Source organism: Callithrix jacchus, chromosome 4 (assembly GCF_049354715.1).
Source record: "Callithrix jacchus isolate 240 chromosome 4, calJac240_pri, whole genome shotgun sequence".
Lineage (NCBI taxonomy): Eukaryota > Metazoa > Chordata > Mammalia > Primates > Cebidae > Callithrix > Callithrix jacchus.
In genome coordinates this window covers 136850021-136870665 of record NC_133505.1, presented here as the reverse complement: position 1 = coordinate 136870665, position 20645 = coordinate 136850021, and the positions used below count along the sequence as shown (strand labels likewise).

General features: G+C 37.1%; 1 long non-coding RNA gene across 1 annotated transcript in view; it reads left to right on the top strand.

Moving 5' to 3' along the window:
• Positions 1 to 20387, top strand: part of LOC118152985 (uncharacterized) — an 89185-nt gene extending 68798 nt beyond the window's left edge. Inside the window, exons 3-5 of the long non-coding RNA XR_004742079.3 lie at positions 6283 to 6335; positions 6477 to 6573; positions 19727 to 20387. This is a non-coding gene — a long non-coding RNA (uncharacterized LOC118152985). The remainder of the gene's footprint in view (positions 1 to 6282; positions 6336 to 6476; positions 6574 to 19726) is intronic.
• The last annotated feature ends 258 nt before the right edge of the window (positions 20388 to 20645 follow it).

Genomic DNA, 20645 nt, shown 5'->3' with positions numbered 1-20645 from the left:
ATAATTATCTGAGGAGATGAACATGCTAATTAGCTTTAATTATTCCACATTGTATTTATAAATTAAAGCATTGCTTTGTATCCCATTAAAATATACAACTTGTCAACTTATATATATTTTTGAATGCTATAATGCAAGAACATTTTCTAGACAAAAGTACAATAATATCAAAAGTGCTCACTTTACACCAGGAAAAATTGATCTAAAACAACCGAAACCAAGATATAGTCTATTAAAGTATCAGAGTTGAATATTAAAGAATTATCTGGAAAACAAAGCAAAACTATACAGTTATTTCTAAGGGGGAAAAATCAGGGTGGCTTCACACACTTCACACCAGTATTCAATGACAGAGAAGCAAGATCTACAAAGCCTTCAAAAAAAAAAAAAAAAAAGATTCAATGATTTTATACTCATGTACTGCCATTCAAATATATAACCAGCATAAAAGCAATTTTTGAGTATGCAAGAAATCCAGAAATATTATTTCTAAAAATTATTTCTAAGAAATCTCAGATTTCTTCTTTGGCCTTAAATACTACGGCCTTTTTCCTATTATTTTTGTTTTATTTTGGTGGGATGCTAATTATCTATCTGTCTCTACTAAGAAATCATGGCCAGGTGCGGTGGCTCACACTTGTAATCCCAGCACTTTGGGAGGCCAAGGCAGGCAGATTGCTTGAGCCCAGGAATTTGAGACCAACCTGGGCAACATGGCAAAACCTTATCTCTACTAAAAATACAAAAAATTAGCTGGACGTGGTGGCACACACCTGTAGTCCCAGATACTCAGGAGCTGAGGTAGGAGAATCAAGTGAACCCAGGAAGTTGAGGCTGTAGTGAGACATGATGGTGCTCCTGAACTCCAGCCTGGGTGACAGGAGTGAGACCCTGTCTCAAATAAACCAAAAAAAAAAAAAAAGCGGTGGGTAACTATAGCAAAATGCTTGCTGGGACATTTTGAATGTATCTAATTGCAGACCTAAGACTAAAACAAACATGAGCAATATAGTAACAGGAGAGAATATAAATGTTATATACCCCAACAATGAAGACAGGAGGAGAGGTAAGGGGTAATATAACATTATTTAATGATGTTAAAAAATCAGATAAAAGAAGCATAAGCATATTTATCTGATTTTTTAATCATTAAATAATGTTATATTACATAGTACAAAGATATCCTCCTCCACCAAAAAAATAAATAATTTAAATTTGATGGCAAGGAAGAAGTAGAAGGAAGTATTATACAAATTTATTTCTTAAAATAGAAAGCATTGATATTTACTTAAAAAGGTAGGAATATAAAATTATACATATAATATTTATTTAAAAGTTTATATTCCATAAGTATAGAATTACTGAGTTATATTAATAAAATTATAGAACAATGCAAGTTCTCTTTAACTGTCAGACCTATGCAAATAAGACAAGAAATGGATCACATTGTTAAGGATTTTGAAGCCCTAAAAATTCCAAAATAACACACAGGTAATATGGCATACCTAGAATCAAAGAAAAGATATTTTCATTTCAATAAGTCTAAGCTTATCTATTGAAAAAGAATTTTAGGTAGTAACTCAAGATGGCTGCAGCCCAATGGTTCCAACTAAGCAAGGAGTGCACCCAGACTCACAAAAGCATCAAGTTTTCTTCTGTTGTTTCTGCCTCCAGGAGAAGCCAGAGCTGGACTTACACTAGGGCAAGAAAAAGAAATCGCCTATTTTTGTCTTATTTCTTGTACCACAAGAAACTTGTGACTAATAAAGAGTTTCCAGAAGAGGATGTGCTGGAAGCAGTGAAGTTTCATAACGCTGCATCTCTCATGCAATTGCTAAGGAAAGGATACAGCACAATATGAACTGAACTTCACTAGGTTGTATAAAGCATGTAAACAGAATTCTGCAGAGTCAAGAAAAAAAAAAATGCCTGACCCAGATGGCTGTTACTTGTCTGATTATTGGAAATGTAAACAGCTAATCAAGATTGGAGTTTCCTATAAGGATGGAAATTACTGCTAAAATAATTTTACCAATGTCATTGTCTTAAGATCTACAAAAAAGGCAAAGATTCTTCAGGAGAGCAGATATCCAATATAGACTTAGAATATAATACTAAAATTCCAGGGAATCCTTCCACAGAACACATCCCTGAAGCTTGCTCCTATGCCACAGCCGAATTAATACCAATTGAAGCTAAGCCTACAGTGGATAACTGTTTTGGCTGCCACCAAAGAATTCCAAACCAAATCCAGGAAACCAAAAACAAATGACACTTCAGTCTGCAGAAACCCTTTCAAGTTTCTGTTTTTGTGAGTTGTAACAAAGCTTTACACCAGTAGCTGGATTAGTTTATCAGTTGAAGTCTTTATGCAAATTTAAATCAGAGGACGGCAAGATTTGGCCAAGTGATTTTTGCTTTGTATTCACCCCAGGTGACCTAAGAAAGATAGACTGGTTAAATCTGTCTTTCCTCTTCTCTTTCTGTAATTAAACTAAAGTTTTGAATAAAAGGTAGTTTACCCATATTTCTTATGAACAAATGCCTATTTCAGGAAGAAAAAAAAATGAGATGCAAAGGAAAGCAAAGACTGTTAAAATAGAGAAAAAAACTTACTCTAATTATATGCTGTCTATACAAGACTCACTTGAGATCCAAAATGAAAGTAAGTTGAAAGTGAAAGGACAGAAAAAGACATACCCTTCAAAATCAGTAATCAAAGAGAGCTGGGGTGGCTATATTCATATCAGAAAAATAGGCTTTAAAACACAAGTCGTTACTAGCATTAGGCAAGGACATTTTATAATAAAAGGGTCAAAATGTCAAGAAGATATAACAACTATAAACATAGATGCATGAAACAACAGAGCCCAAAATACATGAAGTGATAGACAGAACTGAAGAGAGAAGCAGACAACAATAGTTGGAGGCTTCAGTAGCTCACTTTCAATAAGGAACAGAACATCTAAACAGAAGATCAGTTTTAAAAAAAGAGGACTTGAATAATAGTATAAACTCACTAGACCTAACACATCTGTAGAGCCCTCAGGATCAGATTATTCTGTATTCTTTCCTTAACAATTGCACAAGAGACCCAGAATAGCCAAAATAATCTTGAAAAATAATAACAAAGTTGGAGGACTCACACCTTCCTATTTCAAAACTTACTACAAAGCTACAGAAATTAAGATTGCATGGTGCTGGCACAAGTATATATCAACGGAATAAACTTGAAAGCCTACAAAGGAATCTTCACCTCTAGGATTAAGTGAATTTTTAGCAAGTATGCTAAGCCCATTCAATCAGGGAAATAATAATCTTTCAACAAATTGTGCTGGACCAACATGTGCATGCTAACGATGAAATTTGATTTTTTTCCTCACCTCATATATAAAAATTATCTCAAATAGATAAAAGATCTAAATGTACGGGTTATTATTATAAAAGTTTTAAAAAAAATAGATGAAATTTTGAGTGTCCTTGCATTATTCAGTGGTTTCTTCAATATGACACCAAAAACATACTCAACCAAAGAAAAAACTAGATAAATTAGACTTCATCAAAATTTAAACCATCTGTGCTTCAAAAAACACTATCAAGAAAGTTGAAAGGATGTAGAATCAATAATATGTAAATAACTCTTCCAACTCAACAGTGTAAAACAACCAAATTTATAAAAGGGCAAAGAGTTTAAACAGATATTTCTCCAAAGAAAATATGCAAATGGCCCATAGACGCATACAGAGATGTGTCCCTGTCCACAATGGAAATGCAAATCAAATAATAAGATACCACTTTATGCCCATTTGGATGGCAATAATCAAAAAGACAGAGAATAGCAAGTATTGGCAAGAATGTGAAGAAATTCAAACCTGCATTCACTGCTGTTGGGAATATAAAACGTTTCTGCTGTTTTAGAAAACTGGCATCTCCTCAAAAGATGAAAAAGAGAGTTATCATATTACCGGCCATACCACTGTAAGTATATACCCAAGAGAAATAAAAACAGGTCTACATAAAAACTTGTACATGAATGTTTATAACAGCATTATTCATAATAGCCGAAAAGCAGAAACAACTGAAATCCATCAACAGATAAATGAATATAAACAAAATGTGGTATGTTAATACACTGAGATATTATGTGGTCATAAAAAAGAATGAAGTATTTATCCATGCTATAATATGGATGAGGCTTAAACCCATTTTGTTAAGAGAAAGACACAAAAGACCATATGTGTACAACACCATTCATATGAAATGTTCAGAATAGGTACATCCACAGAGACAAAAGGCAGATTAGTGATTGCTTGGACAGGTGATAGAACAATGGGTGAGGATGGAATGGAGAGTGACCGCTAATGTGTATGCAGTTTCTTTTTGGCGTAATATAAATAGTCTTAAATTGTGGTAATAGTTGCACATCTCTGGAAATACACTAAAAACCAATATACTATAAACTTCAATGAGTAAATTTCATGTTATGTGACATCTATTTCAATAAACATATAAAATGGGGGAGACTACTATTTAGCAGGCATAACTGCTTCTACAGCTTTTCTTCCTCCTCTCTCTTCCTAGTCCTTTAGCACTACAGCAAAAGAGTAAGGGCACTTGGGGGTAGACCCTGTTTTGATAGCTTAGAACAGGAGGGGTAAAGCTTTGAAAGATGTTAAATGCAGTGTCCAAAAATGTTACTTTTGTGACTGTCTTTAGAAATAGTTTTATTCAACGTTCTGTCCTTATGCCTCCTTTTGGTTTCTAATCTTAGCTAATGTTGTGACTCCAGTCTATACCCATAGTTGTATGTACCTGTTGCAGAGCTATTTGGGTGCTCCAGTGCATCTCCATCCCCACATATTTCCTATTACTTCATTCCTGGGAGCACCATATTGTTTAGCATCAAACCCTGTGATTGATCAGGGTTGGATGATGTAAATGGGAAACCCTCCTTTAGGCTGTTACCATAAAGCTTATGCCTGGACTTCCTCAGAGCTTGTGGGTCTCGGTGAGACTATTTGGGAACACTAAATGGCCAGAGTCTGGTTTTTCTGTTTTTGTTTTTCCCTGGATAACCTTCAGTATTATGTCACGTTCTACTCAGAAATATGACTTCTCTGAAAATGCTCTTTTCATAAAGAACTGACCCTAAGACTGATCTTTCTGGGTGCCTTCAATCCTATCATTCTTTATGTTCCATAGCTCATTGCTTACTGGGTGCGTCTGGAGTGTAATTTTTATAGTAGAGACTGTAAAATATCTTTTGAGCTTATCATATTGCTATGTCCAGTTGTGTGACTCTTCTATTGGCTTCTTACTTTCATTCTTTGTTTCCTTAGTTCTGTTTAATAGAATAAAAGCATACACCATGGGATGCAGGTGTTGATAAATATATGTATACGAGCTACCATGAGTACAGATGCTCGAGTGTTATAACTCTAGCCAGTGCTCAGAATGTTCATAGCTACAAAATATAAGATAATTACAGTGAAAACATCCATCACTTCTCCCTTCTAAGCTCCCAGACACCAAATCTTTTCAGAAATGAGGCTTTGAATGTATTTAAGAAAAAAAATGAAAATGAAATAAACAGCCATTTTACTAGAGTAAGACAATAGGTGTAAAAGAGGTACTCTTTGGCCAATTAGAGTAAGTCACGTTAGACTCATGAAGACAAAGAGGAGCTAAATTCAGGAAGTTGTGTCCAATCCATGCTAACTGTTTAGGTCCCAGCCCTTTTATTTCCTTTCCTAGGAACTTCATGCCGCTGGTCCACACCCAAGCTACATTATCAAGTTTTCCAGGAAAGAGAGCGGTGCTCTGGAAGAGTGGATTTCTTAATGATTATCTCGTGGATAAGTTTTATTCTGTTCGTCTTTTCAGAAGTCCTCAGTCCTATTATGTTTTTAAAAACTGATATTGAGCCCCAAACCAGATGACCTGTGAGACAGACACAGATGATATTTCTGCCCTCAAAACCTGGTTTTAATCAAGTTTTACATCTGATCGCCACCTAATAATATATTCAAAATTTCCGAAAGCTCCAGGAATAAGAGCAGGATTTATTATTAAGGTTTCTAGGCGGCATCTTAGTCAAACTGCTTATAAACAGAGCTTAGATCTTTTCCCGAAAGTCTTCTCTCCTTTCCTTCCTTCTACCCTTAAAGAGAGGCTGGCTTATTATTGCAGATTTCTGCCCATAATTTGGGTCAGCACTAATTTCCCCAGTGCCAGATACTGCCATGCTTGGAGCATCTTCCTTGCCTTTTTCTTTCTGCTCAGGCCTTGCAAGGACCAAGGGGATGGACAGGCTGAGCACTGAACAGACAAGTGTGGTGAGTAAACTGGCATCCCTGGGGTGGCAACAAGCAGTGTACTTTCTATTTGTTTCTCAGACATCAAAGACTTTTCCTTGTTGACAAGGTAGGGTGACTCCTCAAGGGCGATTTTGTTTCTGCACATTTTATAACTCTCAGGGGCGTTCGTGAGATGCAAGAAAAGAAGAAATGGAGACGCTCAAGGGGCAGAAGGAGAGAGGACACTGCTCCCTGCAGCATGGCTTTGATGGCCACAGTAAGTGCTCATTTGTTGGGGCCGTTGCCTATGATGTGTGTGTTTGAATAATGTTGAGATGCTGTGAGTGACATTTTGTTAGTAAAGCCAGAGAAGCAAGAAACAAACACTTAAAACCAAAATCATTCAGAACAATTCAAAATAACAGGGTGATCAAAAGTATACCAGACAAATGCTATCAAAGAGAAAGCAGATGTAGAAATCTTAATATCAGCAAGGTTGAAAGCCAGCCAAAAATAAATACCACAGTGAAGGGCAGCTTGTAATGCTATGGGGGGCAGTTCACACTAAATATATTAGCAATACTTATGAACCAAATGATATAACACGATCACAAGAGAAACAGAAGATACAAGCAGAACTAGAAGCACACCAGAGGCAGACAACTGTAATGCACCCACTTAGGCTGTGACGGGTACAGTAGGAAAAAAGTAACAGAGACACAGAAATGCTAAATAACCTGATCATAATGTTCATCTCATGATAATCCAAATCTTCCATTCCTTTTCTACACATTAGTCAAATACGTCTATTAAAAACTCATCAACTATGTTATTTTCCTGAGATCTATTTCAGACAAGAAGGAGAGGATGAATACCTGGCTTTGTTGTTGCTCTCTTATGCACCAGTTTTCAAAATATTGTTCACTGAGCACCTTTCAATGGTGGTCCTATGGTTGTGTTTTTGTATCATTACAAATTCACGGTTTTAAATACATTATCAGTGTTTCAATCCATTACAGATATTATTCATATTAATGGTTAAATTGTCCCATCTTTGTCCAGTGGGAACATTTTTTTTTCTTTTTGAGACAGGGTCTTGCTCTGTCCTTTAGGCTGCCGTGCAATGGCGCAATCTCGACTCACTGCAACCTCTGCCTTCCAGGTTTAGGTGATTCTCCTACCTCAGCCTCCCATGTAGCTGGGTTTACAGGCATGTGCCACCATGCCCAGCTAATTTTTGTATTTTTAATAGAGATAGGGTTTCACCATGTTGGTCAGGCTGGTCTTGAACTCCTGATCTCAGCTGATCTGCCCAACTCGGCCTCCCAAAGTGCTGGGATTACAGGTGTGAGCCACCACACCCAGCCAGGAGCATTTTCATGAAGGTTCCTGACTCCTTTGACATGACAACAATAATTTAATAGCTGCTTAAATTTCTAATGTGCAGATGTCTCAGGCTCATTTTATTCACTTCTTGCTCTAGGCCTGGAATCAGTCACTTCTCCAAGGAGAGCTGGTTCCTTTGGAAATAGTATTTAGAAATAATAATCTGGGTTCTAGGAGTGCTTATTGCTCTTGTAGGCCTTTTTAGTAGTTAAAGTAATATATATTGAAAATAAATCATATGTTCATAATGGTATTTCCAACTCAAATATACGAGTAGAGGAATTTTACTTATCCTTTTCACTTGTGCTTTTTTTTTTTTTATTGAGATGAGTCTTGCTCCGTCACCCAGGCTACAGTGCAATGCTGCAACCTCAGCGCATTGCAACTTCTGATTCCCAAATTCAAGCCATTCTTTCACCTTAGCCACCTGAGTAGCTGGGATTACAGGCACCCACCATCATGCCCAGCTAATTTTTGTATTTCTGTAGAGATGGGGTTTCACCATGTTGGCCAGCTGGTCTTTAACTACTGACCTCAGGTGATCCACCCACCTCAGCTTCCCAAAGTGCTGACAGGTGTGAGCCACTGTGCCTGGCCAAATTGTGCATTTCTGTATGCTTTTTCCCACAACTTAAATACAATCTTCCAGCATCAACGTAATTACCCATTAAATACACATGCAACATTCTAAAAAAAAACCCAATACCAATACTAGCACCAAGATATGATTACTGAAAACAGCTTATAATTGTTTTTTGTATTTTTGGTCTTTAGGGTGTAACTGCTAGTCATGTATAGTCAAATTAATGTGTTTTCAAGCTACTTGAAACAATTCCTCTTTTGTGTGGTTACACCGCCAACTCGATACACTATTGTGTTCTTTTATTCATATTGCTTTCAGTTTTTACAGAGGCTTTTAAAATGTTTACTGTTTATAATTATGTAACATAGTTACACTGTTTTAAAGTCTATAAAATGAGGTACATATATATTTAATTTTTTTATATGTTTGTATATGTGTGAGGGAAAACACATGCATGATTTGCCACAAAAATAGAAAAAGGAAAAGTTGCAGGAAAATATTTGGTCACCACCTCTAAGATATGGAAGAGGTTGGAATAGATTTTAAGTTGGCAAGTCGTAGAATTCATGCCCTACCCTGTTATGTACAGTTTTACATGCATTTCAAGAGTTTCATTACATTCCCTGTGGCCAATACGTGGTTCTGCTCCAAAGGAAGGTTGAGAAGAAGCTTAAGCTTATTGGAAGTCTCCACTTACTGTGTGGTGGCCACCAACGTGCTCTCAGCGAGTGTTTTCTTTTATCAGATTACAAAAGACACAATGCAATAGCACTGTTCCTCCTGGCAGGTGCCAATGACCTCCAACCTAAGTGGAATATCAATTCCACTATTTGAGTCCAGTGTAAGTCTGAATTGAGTGTCATCACATAGAAGCTGTGAGAGCACACACTTTCTCTTGTTTATACTGGGAAACACATGACACCCTGAAAAAAGTGGGAGGTTTGAAAACTATGAATTGGATCTGAAGATGAAACATAAAAGTATCATGTTGAAGTAGCATTACTTGTTCCTTTCCAAAGCTAAGAGTCCTTCTACAATCTTCTAGCCATTTCTGATCATAATGTGTTTTCTACCTGTCTTTGGCAGCAGAAACAACTTTTAACCACTATTCAAAGTAGTCCCGCACTTTCCACCCAACTTTAGTTCTTATAGAAGATGTCAGTGCCTTGGCTATAATTCCAATGTCTCGTGGAACATTTTCCTAGAGACAGTCATACATATGCATCTAGAATATTCCTAATTCAAATGAACTTGTTAACTTCTACAGAGTCACCCTGTATAAGAATTCCTATAGCCCACGAGTACATCAGAACACTTAAGTCACAATACTGCTTTCATGCATGTGTCCTAACATTCTTCTTCTGAATGTTCCCCTAGAAAATGTCTTGGAAGCAAAAATAGCAAACATTTACCCAGGGATCACTAGAGGCCTGGCATCATTCTACAGCTTTGTTCTATATGATTCGACAGCACCATCTCAGTTAATTAATCACTACTGCAACCCTATGACATCTGTATACTACTGTGCTTTTTTTTTCTTTTTTTGAGATGGAGTCTCACCCTGTTACCCAGGCTGGAGTGCAGGGGCATGATCTCGGCTCACTGCAACCTCCACCTCCCAGGTTCAAGCAATTCTCATGCCTCAGCTTCCCGAATAGCTGGGACTACAGGTACACAGCCCCATACCCAGATAATTTTTGTATTTTTAGTAAAGATGGGGTTTTTTCATGTTGGTCAGCCTGATCTCAGACACCTGAACTCAGGTGATTCCTCCCATCTAGGCTTCCCAAAGAGCTGGCATTACAGGTGTGAGCCACCGTCCCTGGACCTATTGTGCTATTTTATAGGTGAACAAACAAAGGCACAGAAATATTAAGTACGTTACCGGAGAGTGCATAGCTAGAGAATGAAGGAGCCAAGAATCAAACCCAGACATATGACCTTGAGCCTGTTCTTCACTACATTTGGTGCCTTCCTAATGGAAAATGCTAGCAGAGAAGTTTCTCTATCATTTATATGCTTTTATGACACATCCTAAGGTTAGTGGGGCTACAAATTGTCTTTTGAATAAAAGCTTTGTCTTTGTCACAAGCATGAAATATTTTCTTTTAAATCAAATAAACCAATAAAACTAAATTATACAGCCCAATTAAAATGTACTTTCAACTTGCTAGGAACAAATTTAATAGTCTTACTTATTCAGAAAAAGAGCCATTATTTGAAATATATCTTCTTTTTGTATTTGCAAGCTGATTAAAATTTTGTTACTCATTTATCTAATGAGAATTTAATGGGTTACCTACTCTTTTTATCTAGGCTCATAAACAAAAAATCCAAAATCAAGTTGAAAGTTGAAGACATATATATTCATGAGACTATTAGAGAATACAACATTCAAATAGCAGCAGCTACATTTTAAATTTTGTTATTATATAGTTAATGCTGTGTTCGTGCTGTGTGTGTGATTGTGCAGTTATGTCTGTATGTGTAATATAAGAGACACTATTCTTCCCAATGATTGCACCTTTGGAAAATGCCCAAATTTATTGAGCCCCATAGTTTTTAAAAGCATTCATGGAATTATATACATATATATCTAGCCCACAATCAGTATTTTTTAGAGTTGCAAGAGCCCAGAATTTGGTATAAACTCAGGTCAAATTTTAGTTCTGTACTAAATAGTTATGTAACTTTGCACAAATTATTAAACCTTCCTAAGCCTGTTTCCTAACCTGAAAAAATGGAAATGCTACTGATCTTGTAAGGAAATTGCTAAGACTGAGGAATACATAGCATCTGGTACTTTAGATGTCATTTACAATTATCTTTTCCCTTCTGTCTTGCATTCTTTCCTCTCTTAGGAAAGGGGTGGTGAGCTATGGAAAGGTAGAGGTAGAGGTGTCTTCTGCTTAGGAGAAGCCTTTACTTGAAGGACTCAGCAAAGTCTGGTGGCATCAAAGAAGAGGGAGAAGGCTACATTAAGGAAGAGAGGAATAAATGGACCTAAACTTCCTTTCCACTTATCTAACCCATCTTACCAGGACAGAAAAGTAGTTAGGGATTCCGGTGGAGACGTAACTGACAAGCACTTGTTCCCCTTGGGTCATGTGCCCTTTCACACGTGCGTGGGCTGTAAAAGAAAGATGAGGTTCTTGGCATTGTAGGGAGGAACAACTTGGGGAGGAGGCTATTGCTCTTTGCCTCTGTGATGTGAGACTAGACTAATACTAGTGGACAGATGCCTCTGGGGCTGCATTGCAGAATGCCTGAGATTTCCCAGTCAATGAAGGAGCTGAGCTATTGTCACTGCTGACACCTGCTGTTGACCCTAAGACTTGCTCTCTTCACCTGGCAGCGCCTGCCTCCAGCTATTAAAGGGATACTGGCTCAGCCACCAGAGCTAACTGTGCTTCCTAAGCCGAAGGCAAACCATCAGCAACAGCATTTCCCCATATCTTACCCCTTACGGTGCATCTCAGTGTCCTTATTGTTCCTCAACCTCCTGATTTGAGCAGAGGGAGAGCTCTTTGGACAAGGCAGCTCTGGATATTATTCTATAAATCATTGCTGTAATTTCAGCTTGGAACCTGTTCTTCCCAGATTTACATGGTCACTTGCTTCTTATTCTTCAGAGAGGTCCTCCCTGCATACCTCAACAAAGTACAGCCCTCATTTTCAGGTCATAATCTAATGTATTACCTGTTTGACTTCCCTTCCAGCAGTTATTACTATCCAAAATATCTTGTTTACTTATCTATGATTGTGTTTTCTTTTACCTGCAATCAATCTCTAGAAAACAAGAAAGTTTCCTGTATAATTTCAGGGTAGGCAAACTACTGCTTGTGGGCCAAATATGGCCTACTGCCTGTTTTTGTAAATAAAGTTTTATTAAAACACATCTACACCCACTATTGACATATTATCTATGACAGTGTTTGTACTACAATAGCAGAGTTGGGTGGCTGAGACAGACACTGTCTGGCCCACAAAGCCTAAAATATTTATTCTTTGGCCCTTTATAGAAAAAGTTTGCCAACTTGTGTGTCAGGAAAATAATTCTCCCTCGATAGGCTTAGATGCTGTTGCATTGAAAGGTTACACTAATATGAATAGCTGAAGAATCATAACAGATAATATTGACATTTATCTTTAAAGTTTCCACTGTTTTTTGTTGCCACTGGTGGTGGTAGTATGTTTGGTAGGAGTCAGGACTGAATTTCCTGCTGTATTTTCAGAGCTACATTAAACAAATGGATTTAATCCAGAAAAGCACCAGGTCTCTTAAATACAATTTTTAAAATGAAGTTCATTTTAAAAGAATGAAAACTCATTACTGAAAGTGTAGAACAAGTGGGAAAAACAGTCACAGAAGCACCTATGACTGTTTTTACCCAGGCATTCCCACTTTAAAAAAAAATTAAAATTAAAAATTAAAAAAAAATGTAGAATTTAAAAAAACTCCATCCCATTTTTCTGGGACAGATGATAACATCAAATACTTTCCTTTTGGGTCTTTATTCCAAATACAAGAAATTTTTTAAAGTTGTGTTCATAATAGTATTAAAAAATTTCTATCTGCTTATTAATTTTAAATAAAGAATATTTTCTTATATATTAGTAAGGAGTATTTGGTAGTAAGTCACAGAAACAAAGGCTAAGTGAAAAAGAAAATTTATTGATAAGTTTTAAGGTAGCAAATAGAATCAAAGGAAGTTTAAGGCCAGGCGAGGTGGTTCATGCCCATAATCCCAGCACTTTGGGAGGCTGAGGAGGGTGGATCATAAGGTCAGGAGTTTGGGACCACCCAGGCCAACATAGAGAAACTCTGTCTCTACTAAAAATACAAAAATTAGCCAGGCGTGGTGGCACATGTCTGTAGTCCCAGCTACTCAGGAGGCTGAGGCAGGAGAATCACTTGAATCCGGGAGGCAGAGGTTGCAGTGAGCTGAGACCATGCCATTGCACTCCAGCCTGGGTGACAAGAGTGAGACTCCATCTCAAAAAAAAAAAAAAAAAAGGAAAGAAAGAAAAAAAGTTGGGAAGTTTAAATACAAAACAGGTTCTTCAGGAGTCCAATAGAATAGATCACCTAAAGATGTTTCTAGCCTTGTATCACTCTAATCAATATTCAAATTTCTGGCAAGGAGAGTCTGATTGGCCCAGCAGGAGTCCTGTTGCCTCCTCTGGCCAGGGGCTACTGGGGCATCTTGACTGACAGTTCACAAAGGAGGAATGCAACAGAAGAAGGAAGTGTGTCTCCAAGTACTGGGGTGGTATTACTAGCAGAAGGAGAGAAGGGAGTCCAGGTAAAGACAAATGTCCACTGTCTTTGTTTCGTGCTGCTATAACAGAATACTTGAGACTGGGTAACTTACAAGGAACAGAAATTTCTTCCTTCACAATTCTGAGGTTGGGAAGTCCAAGATCAAGGCACCAGCATGTGGTATGGTCATTCTTTCTGCGTCCTTACATGTTGGAAGGGCAAGGGAGAAACAGACTGTGTCCTCACATTGCAGAATAGCAGAGATCAGATCTCACAAGCCCTTTTAAGAACAGCATTAATTCATTCATAAGGAAAGGGACCTCACGACCCACATACTTCCCAAAAGACCCCACCTGCCAACACAGTTGCATTGGGGATTAGGTTTCCAACACACGATTTTTGAGGGACACATTTACACCACAGTATTCACTATGACACGGTGTTACAAACTTTTCATAAATAGGTTTAAACTGTTTTCAGAAATGATGTAGGAGCTAATAATTTAATAGGATGGAAAGAATTTTCCTTTGCCTCTGATCCCAGATGTCTATGATTACTCATCTCTCTGACATTGTGCCATCTCTGAACGTTACAGCTTATTCCACATGTTCCTTCTTTGACCCTGTTTGGTCCTGTGGATATTTTATTAAGACACACAGAGATTTGGTGCATGTGGTATGAATTGGGGTCATCAGCAGTGGTGCCCTGAGACTCCAGAGGAATTCCACAGCCATCTCACGGTATGGGTTAAGGAGTTTTTGTTTTTGTTTTTTGAGACAGAGTTTCGCTGTTGTTACCCAGACTGGAGGTTAAGGAAAATGTTGTATGTGAGAAGAGGAAACTTCCAGAGCTAAGGTCAGAAAAAGAAGAAAATGCAGTAAATCTTTCCCTTCTTCCATTTTCTCCATGAAGGGACATAATACCAGGTGCTGTGATGATAACGTGTGTAGCATGAGTTTGCATTCCAGGAGGGGGACCCAGTTCTTCTGGTGCTGTGCCTTTTAATAAGGCTTTATACAGAATAGATTTGCTTGTCAGCTATTTACATGATACTGGCTGCACAGCAATGTGAGAAGTCAGCAGTGCTCTGGGAAGCTGAGCTTGGACACACGCCTCCTATTAAGAGTAGGGAGCCCTGGTCTCAATTAGCTGGTCATCCAGTCAACCCACGGTGAGTTTGTCAGGTGGTTTGGCACATTTTTCTTAGGTCCAGGAACCAAATGTCTGCCATGGAAAGGAAAGAGGAGAAGTTCAGAGCAAAACTCCCCCCTCAAAACAGAAACCAACCTACTGATATAAGTTTGTGTTTTTTTACTTAGAAAAGGAATGTGCTGGCTTGTAGCCTTTTTTTCTTGTCACTAACTCTGAAATCTCAGACAAGTTACCCCGGTGCTTGCTTGTTCCTCACCTCTTTTTCTCTTATCTCCCCTCTACAGTGTTCAAACACAATAGAAGTAGTTGGGCCAGGTGTGGTGGCTCATGCCTATAATCCTAGCACTTTGGGAGGCCAAGCCGGGCAGATCACGAGGTCAAGAGATCAAGACCATCCTGGCCAACATGGTGAAACCCTGTCTCTACTAAAGATATAAATATTAGCTGGATGTGGTGGCGCACACCTGTAGTCTCAGATACTTGGGAGGCTGAAGCAAGAGAGTCCCTTGAACCCAGGAGACGGAGGTTGCAGTGAGCCAAGATCACACCACTGCACTCCAACCTGGCAATAGAGCAAGACTCCATCTCAAAAAAAAAAAAAAAGAAGTAGTTGGACTTCATACTTCTTAGGTCTCTTCCTGCTCTTAACTCTTATAAATCTATATTTATAGAATTAATTATAAATATTATTTGGTGAACCAAAAAATAATGCCTTTACTTGCTAAGTTTTCTGTGATGCTGTAATATTAAAAATTTCTTTCTAATTTTTACATCAATCTAGTCTCATAAATCGCTATATAAGTGCCTTAATATAGCTACAGATAGGTATTTTCTTTCTTTTTTTTGAGACGGAGTTTCGCTCTTTTTACCCAGGCTGGAGTGCAATGGCGCGATCTCGGCTCACCGCAACCTCCGCCTCCTGGGTTCAGGCAATTCTCCTGCCTCAGCCTCCTGAGTAGCTGGGATTACAGGCACGCGCCACCATGCCCAGCTAATTTTTTGTATTTTTAGTAGAGACGGGGTTTCACCATGTTGACCAGGATGGTCTCCATCTCTTGACCTCGTGATCCACCCGCCTCGGCCTCCCAAAGTGCTGGGATTACAGGCATGAGCCACTGCGCCCGGCCCAGGTATTTTCTAAGCAGCTACTACAGATGGTTTATAGTTTACTCATCTTTAGCTCATGGTTGCAAAGCAGATCCTAGAAAGTGGTACACCCCACACCATTTCACAATATGCTGGAAAGAGTGAGAAACTAGGAATCAGCAAATAGAGGCAGTTTTATCTGCATTTGCAAGGTAGCAGTGTAGCCTCAGGAGAGTCAGTCCACTCCTCTGGCCCTCTGCTGGTTGTTCGATGCCACTCTCAGACGTCATCTCATAGGTGTTCCGCAAGCATTCTGCTCCTCCTCCTAAAATATGGGAAACTAAGAACATTCCTGCCATCTACCTTGTCTTCTATTCCTTCCTGTTCCAGATATGGCCAAGCAGTAATGTGTTTACCATGTCCATATGGGCATGTAGACAGCATGGGCTCAGTTTCCCCGCTTGCTCATATTCTTTCTAAGAGTCCTTTTAGAACCATGCATTTCCTAGACCAAGTATTTTTTTTTTTGTCCTTTTACTTGTCTTTTTATCTTTCTTCACAAATGCCCAAAGACAATTTTCTCTCTCCCTTTCTCTTTTTTAAATAATTAAACATGATCTCTTGCTATTGTTCCTCCTTACTCATATTATTTTAAAGAATTGACTTGAAGGAACTAAAATTAAATAATTATTCTTGATTTCCAAATATATTTATATGATACTATATATAGGGAGAAAAAGAATATTAGCTGATAAAAGAATCCACTTGCTATCTTCCCACAATATTTTCTTGTTTTTAATACTTATTAATTATTTGACTTAACTGTCAACTTTGATCACATAAATATTAATCCCCGATCAGAAGACTATTGGGTTTCTGCCTCTGTGCACATAGTTATCCCTGAATAAATTTCACTTTACAAAATATTAATAATATTGAAAACTTGTTTTTTATAAATATGCATGACTTTGGAATACTTTGAACTATAAAACAAACTAAAAACATGACTGAGAACATTCAGCATCTTTAATTCTTTGTTTTATTTTCATCCTCTATTTTGAGAATTAATTCTAATTAACTTTCATTGTGACTTAAATTTGCAAAATAAACAACTAAATGAGTTTAGCATATATCTTTGTTTAAAGTTTCCTACACTTGGAAATGAAACTTCACTAAATACTTTTAAGCACCCTACATTTGCGTTCATTTTAATGATCACTTACAAACATGAAATCACTGAATCATCACAACTAATAAACTAACCTAAAGTATCACCTGAATCAATTTGGAGGTTGCATTTACTTTTAGACACAGTCCCTTATTGAGATCAGATTCAAATCTTGGTTGAGACACTTACTAGTAGTTTGAGTTGGTAATGTATTCACCTCTCTGAGCCTCACTCTCCTTACGTATACAATAAGAATGGTAACATTGGCTTCAAAGGATTAAGGTAAAGTATAAATGCATATGTATTTGAAGTGTCCAGCAATCAATAGTGAGAACTATCTTTAATTAATTACTAGACAATTTAAAGCAGTAAAAAAAAGTCTGACCCTTATCAAAATATATCTCTATCATTTCTATCCTCTGAATGGTCATTGGGCAGCAGTTTGGGGTAAAAGTGAATACTTCAAGACAGCTCATAAATTTAGATCCATTCAAAATGTATCAACTACAAAATGCCAAGTTCTTCACAAAAAGATGAGAAATGAGAACAAGCTAGGAAAGAATTACATACAGGAGATTATGTGAGTATAATGAAGTGGAGGGGTGCTGTAATGAATACAACTATAACATGTATTCAAAAATAGTTTGAATAACAAGTTACCATTGAATGAGACATATTTCTTGTGAAACAGTGTAGTAACTCCTCACTGCCCAGACCCTTGGCCTTCAGTCCTCAACAATTCATAATCAACAGATTCTTCTGAACTGCCGAAGATGGAAAAACATTTTTTTAAATCAGCACAGCTTTACTTTTTCTTTAATGCAGTACGTAGTAGTCATTAATTATAACAAAACCATAAAAAGTTAAGAATGATGATGAGTTTGAGTTGGTTTTCTATTACTAGCAGGGTTGGATAAAATTGGGCAATATTTTATTTATTGCAATGGAAGGCAAATGGCTGAATCTTTTGTTAGTTTCCTGTTTGTAACCATATCAAGTTGATACAGAGAAAAGTCTTTCAAAATAAAACATCTATAGTCAAAAGGAAAATTATAAAATGTAAAAAAAAGATAAAACTTTAACAAGCTAAAATTACTGACTATGCAAATGACCAAACACCAATATTTTCATCTAATCAAATAGGTAACCAGAAGTACTGATTCCATAATATAAACTGTCCATATAACTTGGGCAATATAAAAAGACAATCATTGCCAGGCATGGTGGCTCACTCCTATAATCCCAGCATTTTGGGAGGCTGAGGCAGGCAGATCACAAGGTCAGGAGTTTGAGACAAACTCAAACTGGCCAACATGGCAAAACCCCGTCTCTACTAAAAATACAAAAATTAGCCAGGTGCTGTGGCAGGCTCCTGTAATCCCAGCTACTCAAGAAGCTGAGGCAGGAGAATCGCTTGAACTTGGGAGGTGGAGGTTGCAGTGAGCCAAGATCACCCCACTGCACTCCAGCCTGGGTGACACAGCAAAACTCCATCTTGAAAACAAAAATCAATCATTTTCTTGCTTTCTTCTTAACTATAACTTACTTAGGGCAGGGAAACAGGCCTGAGGTCTAACTTCCACTCTCTTTGTCAATTCATGCTGTGTATCAAAATAGCATAGACTGTTTTGCAGAGATTAACACATATGTGTAATCCACCATATTTAATCAAAACTTCCATTAAATTACTTTTAAAATTAAATAGTTTAAAGTGTTTTGCTATTAAATAGAATTCACAAATAATGGGTATTCAAAGACTTGGAGAAATAAAATCAATGTATTCATTTAAAAATCTGTAATAGATGTATCTAATCTTTAATTTTTAATATTTTGAAAGTATAATTAAAATCTAATGATTTAATAATTTTTTAGGTTATGTGTATTGCGTGTTTGATCTCTGGGTTTTCCTTATTAGCTATTAAGTTGGTTGCCTCCATCTCTACATCTCAACTACAGAGTGAACACAACAATAGTGCTGCCACACAGAGGAATAAATGATATCATTTATTATATATACCTGTAAATCATTTTGCACGGCTCTTGGAACAGAGAAGTTGCTCAGTAAATGTTACTTTTTTAATTCTCATTGCACTTAAATACAAATTGAAAAAGTTAGTCTCTACTACTTGTCTTTTAAACATTTTTGAATACTGAGAAGCAATTGCTCTATTATTAACTTTTGAGGAAGCAATTGACTTAGATTTAACACAATGTCTTTTCACCTAAAATTTGAGGGTCTAAAAGCATATTATTTTAGTTTTGAAAACCTCAGGCCATGGTCCAGGTAGAAAATCTTCCTTTTAGTTTTTTTGACTCCTAATATTTGGTGTTTGATCTAATAATAGTGACCTCATACTTAATGATCCAGATTTCCAATCTAGACATTAAGTATGATGTAATTCAATGATGTAATTCAATTACATAATTCAATGACGTAAAAGAAAAATTGCGTCATTGAAGAAGTCGCTATTAAATTCTAAACTCACTACAATGCTCAAGCGCAGTAGGGAATAACATTATTATTTTCAAACTCAGTGCAAAGACCTGGAATTGGTTGTAAGAAAGGACTTGCAAAAATAACAGCCTCATGTTAAAATTGAATGATGAGAGTACTACATACAACATGATTTAGTTCTGCCAGAAGATAATATGATTACATTTAAGCAGGTTACATCAGAGAAAAACTTAGCTGGTTTCATATTATTTTAATAAAGTCAAAATATGAATTCAATTTGTCAATTTAAAGAACTACAATTTCCCTATTTTCTTTTCTTTTTTTTTTTTTGAGACAGGTTTATGCTCTGTATCTCAGGCTGGAGTGCACTGTCACGAACACCACTCACTGCAGCCTTGACCTCCCAAGCTGAAGCCATCCTCCCACCTCAGCCTCCTGAGTAGCTGGGACCACAGGTGCACACCACCATGAATCACTGCCTGACTAATTTATTTTTATTTCTAGTAGAAACAGGGTCTCCCTATGTTGCCCAGACCAGTCCTCAACCTCCTGGGCTCAAGTAATACTCCCAAAGTGCTGGGATACTAACGTCAGCTATAGTGCCTGTCCTTCTCTTTCCTTTTAAAGTTTATTGTGTATTCAAACGGTTTATAAAGATTAGAGTTTAAAGAAAAACTAGTTTTCAATTTCTGACATGGCAAATAAATATTAAAGCATGGACAACCCATTTCCTATCTGCAGGGCAGGGCATCAGTGGTAGGCTGGACTCTGAACAGAGCTCCGTGTGTGTTCAAGGACAGCCATCATCTTACACATTAGGTCAAATTTGCTATGTAGATTCGGTAGTAATCTGGGACATGTAACTTCTGGGGTGATGAAAATGTTCATTATCTTCATTATGGCAATCATTTTATGAAAATACAAATATGGATATATATGAATGGATAGCCATATATTTGTGGATATGGATATATATGTGTGTGTGAAAATTTATCATATTGTCCCCTTTACATGTGTATAATTTGTTATATGTGAATTAAACTTTAATAAAGTTGCTTTAAGAAACCTCTTATTGATACTGGGAAGAAATAGTCAAACAAAAAAGAAATATGTACCTTATATAAATATAATGGATTTTGAACATATGAAGAAATGATTAACTTTACACATAAGAGAAGCAAAACTTAAGCCTCAGCTAATTACATAAGAGTGGCAAAAATCCCATAGTTTGGCAACTTCCAATGAATGACAAAGAA